Source organism: Schistocerca americana, chromosome X, assembly GCF_021461395.2.
Source record: "Schistocerca americana isolate TAMUIC-IGC-003095 chromosome X, iqSchAmer2.1, whole genome shotgun sequence".
NCBI classification, from domain to species: domain Eukaryota; kingdom Metazoa; phylum Arthropoda; class Insecta; order Orthoptera; family Acrididae; genus Schistocerca; species Schistocerca americana.
Window position 1 is genome coordinate 211,428,913 of NC_060130.1, and position 15,511 is coordinate 211,444,423.

Consider the following 15,511-nt stretch of genomic DNA (forward strand, 5'->3'; position numbering starts at 1 on the left):
ATAATAATCAAGGCGTTTAGATCAGGGGCGACTGATTTAGCAATTTAATGAATAAGCTAGGTACTAAGTTTCATTTGGTTTTCACTTTTGCTCGCGAGCTAGACATGGGAGAGGCGACAGGCTTGCCACAGCTTTTTATACAGGAAAGGAAGAACTCTGCAAGGATTAGCCTAGGGGGTCTAAGAGTGCCGATATATGCCACCCAAACAAACAAACTTTAGCGCGGAACCTAATTAGCGAATCATGGACGATGATTCAAAGAAGCTATTTACTGCATATTGTAAACAACATAATTAATACAAAATAACGAGAAACAACGACCTTCAATCTCACTGTAATATCAGCTTCATTAAATAATCTTCACACATCCGAGGATTAAACAAAATTTATGAGCGTGATGAAGGAATAGGATTAAATAAAACCCACGACTGTGGTAAGTAAGAATAACCTCTGACTGTCAGGAGTTGTGGCCTTTGTGTGGAGAGAGAGCGCCTGATCCACTCCACATGTTAATCTCATTTGCTAGTTGCGCCTGGTCGAGAGAAGGAGACGCGAAATGAGCTTAAGTCAGGCTTAAACCAAGCGGAGATGACAACCTCGTTATATAACCCAGTCTAGTGTACTTAGCAATTACACTTTTTGTTTCACTTTTTGTGTACTGCTACATTCTGTGTGTAATAATACACTCCTGGAAATTGAAATAAGAACACCGTGAATTCATTGTCCCAGGAAGGGGAAACTTTATTGACACATTCCTGGGGTCAGATACATCACATGATCACACTGACAGAACCACAGGCACATAGACACAGGCAACAGAGCATGCACAATGTCGGCACTAGTACAGTGTATATCCACCTTTCGCAGCAATGCAGGCTGCTATTCTCCCATGGAGACGATCGTAGAGATGCTGGATGTAGTCCTGTGGAACGGCTTTCCATGCCATTTCCACCTGGCGCCTCAGTTGGACCAGCGTTCGTGCTGGACGTGCAGACCGCGTGAGACGACGCTTCATCCAGTCCCAAACATGCTCAATGGGGGACAGATCCGGAGATCTTGCTGGCCAGGGTAGTTGACTTACACCTTCTAGAGCACGTTGGGTGGCACGGGATACATGCGGACGTGCATTGTCCTGTTGGAACAGCAAGTTCCCTTGCCGGTCTATGAATGGTAGAACGATGGGTTCGATAACGGTTTGGATGTACCGTGCACTATTCAGTGTCCCCTCGACGATCATCAGTGGTGTACGGCCAGTGTAGGAGATCGCTCCCCACACCATGATGCCGGGTGTTGGCCCTGTGTGCCTCGGTCGTATGCAGTCCTGATTGTGGCGCTCACCTGCACGGCGCCAAACACGCATACGACCATCATTGGCACCAAGGCAGAAGCGACTCTCATCGCTGAAGACGACACGTCTCCATTCGTCCCTCCATTCACGCCTGTCGCGACACCACTGGAGGCGGGCTGCACGATGTTGGGGCGTGAGCGGAAGACGGCCTAACGGTGTGTGGGACCGTAGCCCAGCTTCATGGCGACGGTTGCGAATGGTCCTCGCCGATACCCCAGGAGCAACAGTGTCCCTAATTTGCTGGGAAGTGGCGGTGCGGTCCCCTACGGCACTGCGTAGGATCCTACGGTCTGGGCGTGCATCCGTGCGTCGCTGCGGTCCGGTCCCAGGTCGACGGGCACGTGCACCTTCCGCCGACCACTGGCGACAACATCGATGTACTGTGGAGACCTCACGCCCCACGTGTTGAGCAATTCGGCGGTACGTCCACCCGGCCTCCCGCATGCCCACTATACGCCCTCGCTCAAAGTCCGCCAACTGCACATACGGTTCACGTCCACGCTGTCGCGGCATGCTACCAGTGTTAAAGACTGCGATGGAGCTCCGTATGCCACGGCAAACTGGCTGACACTGACGGCGGCGGTGCACAAATGCTGCGCAGCTAGCGCCATTCGACGGCCAACACCGCGGTTCCTGGTGTGTCCGCTGTGCCGTGCGTGTGATCATTGCTTGTACAGCCCTCTCGCAGTGTCTGGAGCAAGTATGGTGGGTCTGACACACCGGTGTCAATGTGTTCTTTTTTCCATTTCCAGGAGTGTATACTGTGTGTGGTGAATTATAGGACAAATGGAATTAAGAGTATACAGAATAATATGAAGTCTGCCACAGTTGGTTAATTTATAACTAAGATGCCTTTATGAATCCATATGCATTATTAAAAACCAAATACCATAGTTAACAAAATATGCTAGGTTTTGTTAGTAAAAAGCTGGAAAGTCAGTCTCAAAACTAAACAGATATCCTGGGAAAACTTAAACAATCAATATGAGTACATCCACTCTATAAGCAGCAAAAGCCTCACGGTCAAGGTGCTTACTGAGAAGTGGAATCTTTAACCAACTGGACTGGTACATGCGTCTCCCATCTTAAGCAAAAAACTGCAAACCTTCTCGGATTCATCAAGAGCGAATACCATCTCAGCCTCAACTTAACGAACATGACATATTATCGGGAGGATTATGGGCAAGCGATCCAGCTGGACATTTGATTCTTCGACTGTAGTACTTCTCCAAGTTCTAGTCTAGTAGGCGTACTCACCGTCAACGGATACTGACCTCTCATCCTCTGTCTCATATGAAACGACCAACATGGTGGCACAAGGTACAGCAGTGAAAAATGATAACTCCGAATCAGTACATTCCCATATGAATATTATCACAATCACGTACTTATCATTTACGGACAGCCGGTCTTTGACAACAGTTTCACCGTATTGTACAACTTACTCTACTTGTAATGCATCCCTGCAATCGCACATAAAGAGGTTGGAAGAAGCACCAACTTGGAAGTACTGTACCACGCTACTTTCGCCTTTTGTCACAAGTAGTCATGTAATTTAGCCAGGAACACAAATCGAGCTCGATGCACTGAGCATACTGGCGAAGTGATCAAGACGCAGGACACAAATTCGGAAAGAGCAGAGTTCAGATCCCAATATGCAATCGAGATACAGTTTTTCTCTACGGCCATTTACATTCCCACTTGCCATGAATGTGACCTTATGAAAGTTAAGTTCAAATCACTGAAACAGTTTGGAAAAACACTGCAGTCAGTTATTTTTTAACTTTATATACAGCAATCTTGGGGTCTTACTCATCTTCTTTTGGCTTAATGCAATCACATATTTATTGTCAATGCGAATATGTCGTCTCTATGTGAAAGCTATAGTTTTGTTTTATTCTGCATGCAGTTGTTCATTGTTGCAGTATAATGTACCTATCATATACACCTTACTGAGTAACGTGTGCAATGCATCTTTCATAGTTTTGCTGTTACTAAGACACCTCACAACATAGGAGAAAAAACAATAGAAAGAATTTCTGACTCGCCTTATTACTGCCACTTTATTCAAAAACTTAAGAAAAGTTCAAATACAATAGATTTTATAAACACTCAGTACAGAAAAACATATTCAGCAGCAGACAGTTTGGATTTCAAAGAGGACTGTCAGCTGAACAGACAGTATTTCACTTCACAGCAGTATACAAATGCTGTGAAGTGAAATACTGTCTGTAATTAATACATCCGTGAGTATTGTCTTTGCGAAAATTTTGTTCCGGACTAAGGCTCTTAATTGTGTGAATTTTGATATCCTCATGCAAAAGTTTAAAAAATAAGGAATAGAGACGCCAGAAGTTTACGGATTTTACCTTGTCTCATTGACAGGAAGCGAAGTTTATCAGTTCCTTATAGACGCCATAAAAATACGCACTCAAAATTTGAAGCAACTTGACATGATGCACCACAGGATTCTACTTTGGTCCAATGTTGTTTATAATATACATAAACGGTACTCTATTTGTAGTTTCAGAACATATAAATTTCTCACTTTTTGCAGCTGACAAAAGTATAGAGAATAATGTGGTATCTGCCTCATTATCGAAGAGATAGCTGACAGAATATTTGAAAACGTCTACAGATGGCTCAAGGCAAATGAATTTTAATTAAATTTTGATAAGACTCAGGAAATCAGGAAATACAGTTCAGTACATTTTCATAAAACTCCACAAGCTAGAAAAATAGTCTTTTCAAACAATGAAATACAAGAAGTAGAAAATGTTAAATTTTGGGCGCCAAAGATGGATCATAACAATAAACGGAAAACTTACTGCCTAAAATAACGAAGGCCTAAGTTCAGCTACGTTTACAGCACTTATGACCACTGCTATATGTGATTTAAAACCCAAGAAACGTGTTTGTTCTGAACATTTCCAACCACTAATGAGTTACAAATCTATTTTTTGGAGAAACCATGTTTACAAAAAAAAAAAAAAAAAATGGCTCTGAGCACTATGGGACTCAACTGCTGAGGTCATTAGTCCCCTAGAACTTAGAACTAGTTAAACCTAACTAACCTAAGGACATCACAAACATCCATGCCCGAGGCAGGATTCGAACCTGCGACCGTAACGGTCTTGCGGTCCCAGACTGCAGCGCCTTTAACCGCACGGCCACTTCGGCCGGCAAACCATGTTTACAGGGATAATATTTTCATAATAGAGAAGCATTTTGTAACAATTATCTACGGTGTTAGTTCTAGAACATCCTGAACAGATCTCTTCAAAAAAATTGGTATTCTGACGAATTTTTCACAAAGTATACATTTATTAATTAATTTTGTCATTACTGATGTTCCTCGTTCTTCTACGACTATTGAAAAGCGTGAATGTAACGCTAGAGCCGACCACAATCTCTACAAAGTCTTCAAGGTCAACACTGTACAGGTAGAAGTCGATTACAGGAGTATTCTCAACCTGTCAGAACATATTAAATGTTATGCAGATAATAAATATGGTGGATTTTAACACTGATTTAAAGAAATATCTGTTAGGCAACACCGTCTATTCCACTGATGAACATGTTTAAAGAAACTCTTAGAACCATTGTTTTAGGTTATATCATAAACAGCTTTGGCACTATAATACGGTATGACATTTCATTATATTTCACTTCAATAAAATGTACGCCGATGAACCAAAACATTATGACAACCTGCTTAATAGCTTGCTTGTCCGTTTTGGAACGAGATACATCATTCATTCTGCGTATCAGGGATCCGAAAATTTGTTGGTGGGAATACGACTAATGTAATACAAAACTTTCAGACATGTCAGTATGAAGTGCAGCGCCATATTTGCCATGTGACTGACTGAAGTTACGATTCCAATGCGGCGAGACGAAAGCAGCTGTGCCATCCTGTACATACGATTAGGGCCGTGGGTTTGAGCCACCTGCTCAAATTCTGATGATAACTCTCAGTAGCTCCTTGAACGTCACCCTTTCATTCAAACCAATGAAGTAGGTATGTTTTTAGGTCTTTCGTCATAAATGATTCTTCTAATGCGCAGCTTTTCTTCTTTATGAAAATGCCGCCACAATTTTTTTGTGCATTTACTGTCTGGACCTGTAGTTTTGTATGGAATGCGCAGACTTTTTGAGGCAACTAAATTCTAAAATCTACGTTTATTTGTAGCAGCTTTTCAGATTCCTTTGGACGTTAGTGTTTGTTATATTAACCTTCTTTTCATGACAGTGTATCCCACCAAGTTTTAAAACAAAAACACAACCACTAGCTTGGCTAGGAGAAAGCTGCACATCTTTCTAATTTACATTTCGTATATCACAGAGCCTCATGATTCTCATTGTGAAATAAATTTTGAAAATATGCAGTGAAAGTCTTGCGCAATAGTCAAAGAATTTGAAGCAAAAATGAATTTTTCTCAGTTGAATTTAAAGAGTGAATAGCAAAGACGTTAGAACATTTTGTTCTGGTAGAAGTTGTTCTCAATGTTTTTTACTAACAAGGATTTTTTTCTTGTACTCTTACTTGCTATGTAGACTTTAATTCCAAATCTATGATGGTAGATACAGTTCACACGGGAACAAAGTAACAGCGGTTTAACTGAAAAGTCAACTAAAAATGAGCTATTTCCATCAAGACATATGGGAGAAGATGTAGTGTAGTTATGTGTATGTGTAGGAAAAAGCTTCCAAACTATCTGTTTATATGATGAACTCATATTCAAGAAACAATGCTTATGTAAACAACATAAAATCTATTTTGAAATTATGAACTCTCGCGATCAAGGAGTGACTCTGGAAACATTTTGCACCTCTTAGTTTAGTTTCTATAATATTTTATCTACGAGTTGCTCTTGATCTAAAAGTGACAGAATGTATGCTAATGTCTGCTTTCTGCCTTCATAATGTGCTCAGAGATGCTTTCCCCGACAAAAAATAAAATAGTTTTCGACATTTTGGAATCAGAAAAAGTACCGAAAGAAAATTTGATACCTTTAGTGGCTAGGAGTGACTATGGGAATATTGAAGTTATTTTTTTCTAAGAAAAGTTTGCACCTAACAGTTTAATATAACGCTGGCTTAGCACCATGACAACTGAAACAAGCACCAAAACGAACCGACATTATTGAATGTAGAATGTGGTTGCTCTTGATGTTGCCATACTAATAAATTATAAGAAAATTATCATAATATATATACGCAGAGAGAAGCGTGTCAGGGTAGCCTGTGCAGTGGAGCACAGCCACTGTGCGAGGATGGCATAGTGGGTAGCGCTTCTGCTTAGTGAGCGGGAGAAGTGGGTTCGAATCCCTTCCTTTGTGCCGACCACGGTGGCCGAGCGGTTCTAGGCGCTTCAGTCCGGAACCGCTTGACTGCTACGGTCGCAGGTTCGAATCCTGCCTCGGGCATGGATGTGTGTGATGCCCTTAGGTTAGTTAGGTTTAAGTAGTTCTAAGTTCTAGGGGACTGATGACCTTAGATGTTAAGTCCCATAGGTCTCAGAGCCATTTGAACCATTTGAACCCTTCCTTTGTACAAATTTTTGTTCGGCACTTTCAGTCTGCACGAATGCATCATAGACTTCTGAGACTTGAAAAGATCTCTGAAGCCATGTAGTTTCATTTGAGTAAATAAACTATTCGAATCATATGCTAGTTTCAGCGATCTTGCAATTTCTATTCATACATTACCCCTGATATGGAATTTGTATTGATGGTTCTTAAGGTTGTACAAGCTCGAATTTCTCAGAATTAGTCGATGAGTTGTCAATCTTCTATCCCGAGCTTCACAACTGCTAGAAAAGAAGACGAACTGCAGTGAAAACTTCCGAGTGCACGTGGCTGTTACGACTGGCATGGTTGGCAGTACGCCCCTAGTAGTCTGCTTGGAGTCGCTACTGTCGCTCAATTACAAACTTGAATTCAGTTCTAGCAAACGAGTCTCATCTGATAGCCACACCGCTACAGAGACGCGGCTTATGCTGGCTCAACCTCATTGGAATTACTCCTTTACGCGTTTGCTGATGCTGAAAACTACATCAGCTGTAGTGACAATTGAGGATCTACTTGAGGGCGAAGTAGGTTCTCTAGTTACGTAATTTTGTAGCGTTCTCACTCCCGGCGCACGGGGTCCCGGGTTCGATTCCCGGCAGGGTCAGAGATTTTCTCTGCCTCGTGATGACTGGGTGTTGTGTGTTCTTCATCATGATTTCATAATCATTGACTCGCAAGTCGCCGAAGTGGCATCAACTAAAAAGGACTTGCAATACGGCGGCCGAACTTCCCCGCTTGGGGCCTCCCGGCCAACAATGCCATACGATCATTTCATTTCATTTCACATTAGCGACTGGGAATACGGTCTGCTTGACCATGTATCTCCAGAGGATAAAACAGCGATCACTAGCACCGCGCTCTCCAGTGGACTTAATAGTGGAGCTATGCTCTGTTTATGCAGAGTGGACGATGATGATGATGGTGGTGGTGTTTAGTTTGTGGGGCGCTCAACGACGCCGTTATCAGCGCCCGATCAACAGCCCAATCTTTATTCTGCCCAGTCTCTCCAGTTTCCCGAATGATGATGAAATGATGAGGACAACACAAACATCCAGTCCCCGGGCGTAGAAAATCGAGAACGGACAGTTCACAATTATCGATTCATCATGAACACGGACATTCACGAAGACTTCATAAAAAAACACACTAAAAGAGTGTTCCGAAAGAAGGCAAATTCTGGGGAAGCGCAGAATAGAGTACCTTGCAGTAAGTGATTAAGATTATCAAGATGTGGCGTACACGTGGACACAGCCGCAACTGTAAAAGCGCCATCTCTTATGTGTCCAGAAGGTCAGTCTTACTCTAAACACAGTCCGTGAAGAGCAAATGTGAATTGCTGGTGTGGTGTCACCGCCAGACACCACACTTGCTAGGTGGTAGCCTTTAAATCGGCCGCGGTCCGTTAGTATACGTCGGACCCGCGTGTCGCCACTATCAGTGATTGCATACCGAGCGCCGCCACACGGCAGGTCTGGTCTAGACTCCCTAGCACTCGTCCCAGTTGTACAGCCGACTTTGCTAGCGATGGTTCACTGTCTACATACGCTCTCATTTGCCGAGACGACAGTTTAGCATAGCCTTCAGCCACGTCATTTGCTACGACCTAGCAAGACGCCATATTCAGTTACTATTCTGAACAGATAATATTGTGAATCATGTACCGTCAAGAGCGACGTTCATCATTAATGGATTAAAGTTAAGTATCAAACTAATTACGTCCGCTTTCTGAATTCTAATTCCTTGTCATGTTCCAGACCTCACGTCAGTATAGTCCTACCCGCCTCACGCCAGCCTGCGTGCATTTCGGCCCCCACTAGTAACTCGGTGTTGGCTCTTCTGCCAATGCAACAGCTGGTACATGCATTGTGTTGTACAGGTGCTCGATGTGAGTTTTTTGGGATGGAGTTCTACGCCTGTTGCACCTGGTCGGTCAATACAGGGACGGTTAATACTGTTTGTGGATGATGTTGGAGTTGTCGTCCGAGACGGCCGGGGTGGCCGAGAAGTTCTAGGCGTTACAGTCTGGATCCACATGACCGCTACGGTCGCAGGTTCGAATCCTGCCTCGGGCATGGATGTGTGTGATGTCCTTAGGTTTAAGTAATTCTAAGTTCTAGGGGACTGATGACCTCAGAAGTTAAGTCCCATAGTGCTCAGAGCCACTTGAACCATGTTTTTTTTTTTTGTCGTCCAATGATGTCCCATATGTACTCGATTGGAGACAGGCCTTGTGATCGAGCAGGCCACTCTGTAGAGCATGTTGAGTTACAACAGCTGTATGAAGGCGAGCGTTATCCTGTTGGAAAACTCCCCTGGAACGCTGTTCATGAATGGCAGCAAAACAGGTCGAATCACCAAACTGACGTACAAATTTGCAGTCAGGGTGCTCCTGCTGTCATACGAAATCGCACTCTAGACCGTAACTCCAGGTGTCTAGCACGCAGACAGGTTAGCTGCAGGGCCTCAACTGGCCTCCTTCTAACCAACAAAAGGCCATCACTGCCACCGAGGCAGAACTAGCTTTCAACAGAAAACATAACAGATCTCCATCCTGCCGTCCAATGAGCTCTTTCTTGACACGATTGAATTCGCAAATGGCGGTGGTTTCCGGTCAGTGAAGAGCGCGCTGCAGGTTGTCTAGCTCGGAGCTTTCCTTGAACTAACCGATTTGCAACAGTTCGTTGTGTCGCTGTGGTGGCAACTGCTGCTGAAACTGCTGCTGTAGATGCAGTACGATGCGCCAGAGCCATACGCCGAACAAGATGGTCTTCCCTCTCGGTAGTGCCACGTGGCCGTCCGGAGCCCGGTCTTCTTGGAAACGTACATTCCCGTGGCCATCGCTGCCAGCAATCATGTACAGTGGCTAAATTCCTGCCAAGTCTTTCTGCAGTATCGAAGAAGTACATCTAGCTTCTCGTAGCCCTATTATTGGACCTCGCTCAAACTCAATGAGGTGGTGATAATGGCGTATTTATCGCATTAAAGGCATTCTTGACTAACATGAACTCACCATGTTCGATCTCAAAGGTAACGATCGCTCACGACCGTTGCAGCGCTTATTTAAAGCAAATCTGATTTGCATCCTCGTTGTGCCCCTATTAGCACCACTCTTACGCAACTGGTGAGAAATCTGAAAAGACATCATCTCTCAGATGTAGAAACACACCTATGAACTTTCGTTTACGTCCCACAACTCCTTCTTGGTGTTGTGATTTTTTTTCCGTCAATGTACAGGGTGATTCAAAAAGAATACCACAACTTTAAAAATGTGTATTTAATGAAAGAAACATAATATAACCTTCTGTTGTACATAATTACAAAGAGTATTTAAAAAGGTTTTTTTCACTCAAAAACAAGTTCAGAGATGTTCAATATGGCCCCCTCCAGACACACGAGCAATATCAACCCGATACTCCAACTCGTTCCACACTCTCTGTAGCATATCAGGCGTAACAGTTTGGATAGCTGCTGTTATTTCTCGTTTCAAATCATCAATGGTGGCTGGGAGAGGTGGCCGAAACACCATATCCTTAACATACTCCCATAAGAAAAAATCGCAGGGGGTAAGATCAGGGCTTCTTGGAGGCCAGTGATGAAGTGCTCTGTCACGGGCTGCCTGGCGGCCGATCCATCGCCTCGGGTAGTTGACGTTCAGGTAGTTACGGATAGATAAGTGCCAATGTGGTGGCGCTCCATCCTGCTGAAATATGAATTGTTGTGCTTCTTGTTCGAGCTGAGGGAACAGCCAATTCTCTAACATCTCCAAATACTGTAGTCCAGTTACAGTAGCACCTTCGAAGAAAAAGGGACCAAAAACTTTATTGGCTGAAATGGCACAGAAAACGTTTACCTTAGGCGAGTCACGTTCATACTGAGTTGTTTCCCGCGGATTCTCAGTGCCCCATATACAGACATTGTGACGGTTGACTTTCCCGTTAGTGTGGAAAGTTGCTTCATCACTAAACACAATCTTTGAAACGAAAGATTCATCTGTTTCCATTTGAGCAAGGATAAAATCACAGAAATCGATTCTTTTAATCTTATCAGCTGCAGACAGTGCTTGAACCAATTTCAGACGATAAGGTTTCATAACTAACCTTTTTCGTAGGACTCTCCATGCAGTTGATTGTGGAATTTGCAGCTCTCTGCTAGCTCTGCGAGTCGATTTTCCTGGGCTGCGAACAAATGCTTGCTGGATGCGTGCTACATTTTCATCACTCGTTCTCGGCCGTCCAGAACTATTCCCTTTGCACAAATTCTCTGTAAACTGTTTATACCAATGTTTAATACACCACCTATGAGGAGGTTTAACACCATACTTCGTTCGAAATGCACGCTGAACAACTGTCGTCGATTCACTTCTGCCGTACTCAATAACACAAAAAGCTTTCTGTTGAGTGGTCGCCATCTTAGCATCAACTGACGCTGACGCCTAGTCAACAGCGCCTCAAGCGAACAAATGTACAACTAAATGAAACTTTATAGCTCCCTTAATTCGCCGACAGATAGTGCTTAGCTCTGCCTTTTGTCGTTGCAGAGTTTTGAATTCCTAAAGTTGTGGTATTCTTTTTGAATCACCCTGTATAATGCAATGCCACGTTGCATGGGAGCCATCTTGTTGTTTATCGTGGGTTTGCCTCGCTGTCCATGAATATCCTGGCGCATCGGAAACCACATACTGAGATGAAGTCACAAAACGTTAGTAATAGGTAGCTTCTCTGCGCACACTGTCACTTTACAGGTGAAGGTAAATGAAAATGCCGTGTGGCTAGGGCCTCCCATAGGGTAGACCGTTCACCTGGTGGAAGTCTTCCGAGTTGACGCCACTTCGGCGACCTGCGTATCGCTGGGGATGAAATTATGGTAATAAGGACAACACAACACCCAGTCCCTGAGCTGAGAAAATATCCGACCCAACCGGGAACCGAACCCGGGCCATTACGTATGACACTCCGTCGCGCTGACCACTCAGCTACCAGGAATGGACGCAGGTGAAGATAAGATAGATTGACAGGGGTGTTTCTACGACAGCTGCTTGCTAAATATATTCTAGGGAGTGATCTCGCACACCACTGTGATGTTAGGTGAAATGATATTCACACACTGTATGTTAATTCTGTTGACTAAGTTATTCGTTTACATTTAAACTCCATTATTAAAAAACTGAGGAAACATCCTCATTTTTACGACTGGGCGCTATAAGCAGAAGCCTAACACTTGTTCAGTTTTGGACCAATGTGTAGATGGATCATTACCTACTGCTTCATAATCAAATGACAGCTATGCTAAACCCACTTTTAGGTGTGTCTGTGTGTGTGTGTGTGTGTGTGTGTGTGTGTGTGTGTGTGTGTGTGTGTGTCTGTCTGTCTGTCTGTCTGTCAGGGGCTACTTCTATTAAACATTCGGGTCAAACTGAGTTTCCAAACTGATTTCTGGTGTGTAAGATTTATTCTTATTGCATAGCTTAGGGGTTCAGAGCTTAACTATCACTACTTCAGTGTGCCGTTCACTGCTTTTCAACAAACACACATACCTTACAAATTGTCCATGTATAACTCATTCAGCAGAGCATCTTTCCGCGAATGGCAAAGGTTCTGGGTTCGGCTCTGTGTCCAGCACACAGTTTACCGTGATCTGGCAGACTGCGTTTTTCAGAGTCAAAGAGGGTATATGTTTACTGTCGTGCTATGGGGCGCCACTGGATACTGCTTGTGGTTCCAATTCCTCGTATTGGGGACGATCTTAACCGTCTGCTGTTTATCAGCGAATCTCTAGATTCTGGGGTACCGTCGCGCTTACTGGCAATTTCACACTTCGTTTTTCAATACGGCAGTACCCGACCACGTCTGAGGAATGTACAGACATTCTTCGAAGAACAATGGGGATCACTGATCACTGTCCCCCCCCCCCCTTCCCCGTCAGCTTAAACATACGTAACGATTTGCACATAAATGAGCAACAGACCTGTTGTTGTTTACTTGTACGACTGCTGATCAATTTCTAGAGACGGACTCACCCATTAATAAGCTACCAGTACATCCGCCTGCTTACCTGCGTGGACGCCGCCACGGTAGATCAGCGTGGTCGGTCAGAGGGTTAGTCGCCCTCTGAAAAAAAAAAAAAAAAAAAAAAAACTGAGTAAATGGATCAACGATGAACTTGAATGGCTGTCATAGGACGTCCGCAAAGAACAATAACGTACAAAATGAGATTTAAAAATAAAAAAGTGGTAACGTGTGCGATTGCAGGCTTTCTCGGCGCATTTCAGCTATGAAATCTTCACGGGTTATCAGCCGAGTCTTCTAGTCGCAGCGTTTCAATGGACTGCGTATCCATCATCTTCAGATCATCTTCCATCATCTTCCATCATCTTCAGGTGATCTGAAGATGATGGATGCGCAATCCATTGAAACGTTGCGACTAGAAGACGGCGCCACTCGGCTGATAAACCGTGAAGATTTCGTAAGTGGTAACGTGTTTGCCTGCTATGCAGCGGGCCTGGGTTCGATTCCCGGCCGGGTTGGAGATTTTTCTTTCCCCTTTTGGACTGGATGCAGTGTCGTTCAAAAATGGTTCAAATGGCTCTAAGAACTATGGAAATTAACATCTGAGGTCATCAGTCCCCTACACTTGGAACTACTTAAACCTAAATAACCTAAGGACATCACACATATCCATGTCCGAGGCAGGATTCGAACCTGCTACCGTAGCAGCAGCGCGGTTCCGCACTGAAGCTCCTAGAACCGCTCGGTCGGCTGTTGTGTCGTCCTCGCCATCTTTTCATCATCATTACTGACAGGCAAGTCGCCCAATGTGGCGTCACCTGAAATAGGACTTGCAACCTGGTGGTTTCATTTTTTTTTTTCTGCGAGGATGCACACGAAGCGATTTAAAGTGCAACTACAACTAATCGTAGCAAACGCTGATAACTGATTGAGAGTCATTGGAAAAATCGTGGGGAAGTATAGTGCACCCACAAAATCATCGGTAGACCGATTGTTGAGTGCTGACCCTCTGCCTTGATCCCTTAACAGGTACGTTTGATAGAGGAAATAGAGAAGTTCCCAAGAAAAGCAGCTCGTCTGGTCACGGGTTCGTGTAGTAAGCGCGAAAGTGTCACAGAGATGCTTATCCAACACCAGTGGCAAACAAGAGAGGCGTTGCGTGTCACAGTGGTGTATGTTTTTTAAAATTTCGAGAGTGTACATTCTACAAACGTCAACCAGCATATTGCCTCATCCTACATTCATCTCGCAAACGACCTTGAATTTAAACTAGAGAGATTAGAGTTCACACTGAGGCTTACCAAAAGTCGTTCTTCATGCGCACCACTCACGAGTGGCACAAGGAAGTTGAAACGTCCCCTTAGAAAAATTATACATGACTGTGCTTAAACTGATACACAATATTTTTTAGCGCAACGCAATCTGACTTTCAATAATCCCTACAAAAGAATGGCCCTGACTAACAATAACCTATACTTTTCATGAATCACTTACCGCACAAAAATCTTCGTTACTCGAACTACTGCAATACAGCGAGCGCCACTACTGCCAGCTAAATAAAAGATTCAAACTACTGAAGGCACTAACTACTGATAGGCATAGTTAGGAAATGAAAGATTTTGATAGAAAACAAACAATGTATTTACCTTAATAGTGTTCAAAAGTCATAACATATATAGCAGTTCATGACATTCAGTCTTACAAATGTACTGTCTCTGATGGACACGCGTCCAGATCATCCACTCTCAAAAATCCGCCATCTCACTTCCCCACATCCACCACTGCGGGCGGCTCACCTCCAACTGCGCAACGCTACGCGCTGTGAACATGCAGCTGCCCAACACTACAATAGCCAACAACAATGCAAACCAGCCACAGACTGCACACAGCACAGCCAGTGATTTTCATACAAAGCGCTACGTGGCGTTACCAATAAGAAAACCTATACAGCCTACTTACATAGTCCCCATGCTCCCCATAAAAAATTTTACAAATAGTTTTGGGCAGTGGCCAATGCAAATTTGAAAAAAATTTTCATAATTACAATAACAAAGAAATCAAATGCACACACTTATTGATACACTGTTGGTCAAAAGCAAAGATCTTCTCACAGTCCTGATCATTCATCACAGTATTAATTACAATTTCATGCACTAAGTCTGAGCTGTAAAAGAAAATGCATACAGAAGTAGTGGATTTCCATGCAGTCTTGAAGAACTAGTGTTGTCATTCCAAAGGAAAGACAGTGCTGACTCTTGACATGCAGACAGGAAATGGGCCACAATAGAGCAAACCCGCAGCAGAGTCAGTCGAAGTTTTGAAGAATAATGGTAGGTAGGGCATCACAGAGCAGACCCACTGTAGTCCTAGTAGAGATTATGGTATTGGTGGGCCACCAAAGGTGCAGACCCACTGCAGTCCTTGTAGAAATAATGGTATTGGTGGGCCATCGAAGGTGCAGACCCACTTCAGTCCTTGTAGAGATTATGGTATTGGTGGACCACCAGAGGTGTAGACCCACTGCAGTCCTTGTAGAAATAATGGTGGGCCATCGAAGGTGCAGACCCACTTCAGTCCTTGTAGAG